This window comes from Etheostoma cragini, unplaced genomic scaffold (genome assembly GCF_013103735.1).
Source record: "Etheostoma cragini isolate CJK2018 unplaced genomic scaffold, CSU_Ecrag_1.0 ScbMSFa_910, whole genome shotgun sequence".
Classification (NCBI taxonomy): Eukaryota; Metazoa; Chordata; class Actinopteri; order Perciformes; family Percidae; genus Etheostoma; species Etheostoma cragini.
Window position 1 is genome coordinate 3,260 of NW_023269549.1, and position 4,241 is coordinate 7,500.

The window sequence follows — 4,241 nt, forward strand, 5'->3', positions numbered from 1 at the left end:
AAAACGGAACATGAATCTCACAGATATGTATTGATATCACAGACAGAGCAAACCTAAGCCATTTTCCTCTCTAAAACACTTCTCATATGTCTTGGGAGTCACACTGTGAAGGAATAATCATTATATCTTATACAGTTGACAAAATACATAAATTTTTTCAAAGAAAGTCCAGACTTCCAGCTTTTTCCCTCATTACATTTACTTATGCCGTTTACTTATAATAATGACATATGTATTGATATTGCACCCACAGCTATGCTACACAAACATTTGTGTTGTCTAAAACAGTTATCTAATATGCAAAAATAAACATAATAAACATTATAACTCATATAAAGCACATACTATTTACATTTCTTCAAATAAAGCCCAAATATATCCCAAATCTCAAATCAGTGGGACCATTTTCCTGTATGTAACTTTCTTGTTCAGATATGGCATCTTATATCACATATCACGGGAGCTAGTGGCATAAATACGCAAAAACGCGATGAATTATGGACATAAAGTGGGTAAATCTTGGATGTAACGGTTTGGATCTAATGCTCAACGACCCAGAAAAAGGCTGGAAGTTCCAGGCTGGATAGAAAATCACCTGTAGAGGCTAGAAAGACCCGGAGAAGACCTCCGTAACCGCTAACTCGTTAGCTTTTAGCTGCAGCTATTAAATTATTAAACTATGAATCAGTTGCTCGTGGGCGAGTCTCTCAGGTTCAGAGGGTTGGCCATTTAGACTGTAAACAGTATGTTGGTCACCTGACCGTTAATGTAATAGGAAGGAGCTAGAAATTTGACAGTATTGACTGGAAGTGATAGGCTTTGAGTTACATGGGGGATACACACTTTGCATTCAGTCTCGTAATCACCATAGAAATTAGGTATCACTGAGATTTGAACTTGTGTTGCTGCAGTCAGAGTATACAGTGCTCATCCTGAATGGTCCAGTATAGTGCATCAGAACTGCTTGTTGAATGGTCTGTTAGCTTTGGAACCCCCCTTTCCCCACAGCTTTCAATTGTCAGATATGGGTTGGGAAGTGGGCTCTGTGACCAACCCTTTCTGTGTAAAAACACAACCAAAAAAGTCTATTGGATGAGAGACAAACATCTGTGGAGGACCTTTTACCAAGTCCAGTTGCCCTCGGCCTAGTTTGTGCACTTTTGGGGTAATAGCATGGATTAGGAACCAAAAGAGACACATCTGGACTCAATGTTGGCATTGTACGGCAATATTTGACACGTTTGGACCATGAAGACAGTTGTTAGTTTATTTCCCATCTGGCAGGTATATTTGTGGACTCCAGAGGTGGGTAGAGTAGCCAAAAATTGTACTCAAGTAAAAGTACTGTTACTTCAGAATAATTTGACTTAAATTAATTATTAATTAATTAACTTAATTTGAAGTAAAAGTAGTCATCCAAATAATTACTTGAGTAAGAGTAAAAAAGTACTTGATTAAAAAACTACTCAAGTAGTGAGTAACTGTTGAGTAACGTCTGATTTATTTCTTAACACAAGCATCAATCAGACAGACAGAAATACAAAATAATCATATTTAGGCAAATTATAGTTCATCCAATCAATAAAATAAATTAAAATGTATTTATTAATTACAAATTAGCTTACTTGAGAGACTTGTCACATCAAATTTGGATGGATACTGCATGTGCAAAACATTCTGTATGTAACCTAAAAGACAAACAGCCACCTCTCCACAGCAAAAACTAAAACTACCGCTACGTCTCCTCAGCTTAGATGTTGAGTTTTTGAACGCTCACATGTCCGTTTGTTTGGTCGACACAGAAGACGCCGCATAACGGAGCTGCTGTTTCACACTTTTCCTAAAAGGTAACCATGCTTTCACTATGAGGCCGAGGGGGGGGTCCTCCTGGTCCGCGTTGCCTTGGCGGCGTTTAAATCTGACGTCTTTGCTTTTCTATGACTGTAAAGCTAACTTCTTTATATGTCTATGGACTAACCTATCCCGCTGCTGAAACAAGTATGGTCACGTGACTGGACAACGACGTGTGATTGGTTAAGCACAGTCACATGGTAGAGCCTTCAGCGGAAGTGTCTCTCTCTCTGTCAAAATAAAACATTAACACGAGACGTACGCGGGGGTAAAAACAATGAAGCGTAGTAACGAGTAACAAGCTCATTGTAGCCTAATGTAGCGGAGTAAGAGTACAGTTTATTTTTCACTAATCTACTCAAGTAAAAGTAAAAGTATACTGATTTAAAACTACTCCTAGAAGTACAATTTTTTCAAAAACTTACTCAAGTAAATGTAACGGAGTAAATGTAACTCGTTATCACCCACCTCTGGTGGACTCAGATGGACATTTTGAAGATAATTGCACAATGTTGACCCAATTGTCAGTCTATTTCCCATCTGGCAGGGACATTTATGGATTCAGGTGGACATTGTGGACAGAAACATTGGTGGATCTTGATTCCCACCATAGGATTTGGCCTGTATTGCACATTGCCTTCACATCCCGTGCAATGTATTGGCATTGTCAAGGACATTGCCACCTTGGTGACTTTTTTCCATGTCTCCATATATTTGGGCTGACAGTTGAGAAACCTTCCCTTGTTAACTATGACATGGATGACTGAGAACCTACTATATCATGACATGTTTAATTTACTATGTTATAATTTTGAAACAGGTCCTACGGAACATCTGCTGAATCTGTCAGGATGGCTGAGCGGTCCAAGGTGCTGCGTTCAGGTTGCAGTCTCCACTAGAGGCGTGGGTTCAAATCCCATTTCTGACAACTAGTGATTTCATCTGGAACTAATGTCTGAGACATGATATTGGGAATAAAGAACTTAGCAGTTCTTTGTATTTAAGAGGACATGAATGTGCGCAAGAAATGCAATTGCAAGTATAGCCTTTTGTGAGCATCTTTATTGTCAACAGATGTAAAGTTACCATGTCTCTGCCTGACAGAGATTATTTATTTTTTATTTATTCAATTTGTTTGAACCGTAGAACACAGTCCCCACCCGCCTCTGATAAAAAAAAATTTTAAAAAGTTAAAAGTTATAAATAGAAAGTTATATTGGTTATGAAAACTCTTGTTCATTACATTTTACTTCACGATTGCAACCGCATGTGTTGTATTCATTGTTGCAAAATTTGTTGTTTATATAGTTTGTTTGTTACCATGACAACACCACTGATCTGAAGCTTAATGCTGATGCCGTCATGTAAATAGTTTTCTAATCAGCAATAAATATAACAATTTCTGATAAACCCATATCATTTGCATGCTTAAAATAACATTTGGTTAAAGCCCCGCCCATTTCAAGACAACCTGACCTACTTCCGGATTAAATCATGTCCACTTCTGGGTTAGGCCCCGCCCAGTCCGAGCACAGATACAGATACAGATACAGATAATGCTGTACTCGCTCATCCCTACCAGGTACTTTAAGATCTGAAGGTAAGGTCTTCAATCTTCTGAGGTTTGATCCCATTTAGAACCGTGCCATAGCTGCAGTTTTAGGATTTCTGGATGGGTCCGTGGCTGCCGTTATGTGTATAGCTGTAAATCTGCTCCATAAAAACAATAACAGGTGCGGCAATCCTTACCCTCCTTTATCCTTTGGCTTCTTCATCACTCTTCTTTGCACTCGTTCCCACTTGGACCTCCATAAAATAAAAGATGGCTCGTTCCAGGTCTAAAATCCGGCTGCGATAAAAACAGAGCTGATGAGTAAACGCAAAGGTGAGCAAAAGCAAGTACAAAAAGGCCAAACAGCAAAGCCCACGAAAAATAGTTTCAACTCATCTGGCTTCCCCTTCAAGGAAGTCTTTAGTAAAAGGTGAAAGACTTGTGTGTTATGAAAACCCTAGTCAACCCAGTCCAAACCATCACGGTAAGCCTCACTGGGTGTCCAAATTAAAATGATAAGAGGCAACTTGGTAGACTCCTTACTGATGTTTATATCTGTACTCACAATGCCCTGTTTTAAAACACCAGCCAATCACAAGTGTTACATGTGAATAATCAATTTGTGAGTAATCAGGAAGCTCACATAAAAGACAGTGGCAAGGTCTACCAAATGTTTAACTTTTAACACGCCATTAGGCAAAACCTTCCATACAAGATGTCTATCTGATAGTTCTGTAGCTAAATTTAAGGATGCGATTCCATTAGCATTTAATTCATTACCAAGTCACAAAGTAACGGAGGACTCCTATGCTATTAGGTCCTCCCAAATCGATCATTT

At 38.8% G+C, this 4,241-nt stretch overlaps 1 non-coding gene across 1 annotated transcript; it reads right to left on the reverse strand.

Moving 5' to 3' along the window:
* Window positions 1–3,757: 3,757 nt before the first annotated feature.
* Window positions 3,758–3,867, reverse strand: LOC117941537. Its single transcript, XR_004655920.1, has one exon. It is a non-coding gene; the product is annotated as a U5 spliceosomal RNA (small nuclear RNA).
* Window positions 3,868–4,241: the final 374 nt, after the last annotated feature.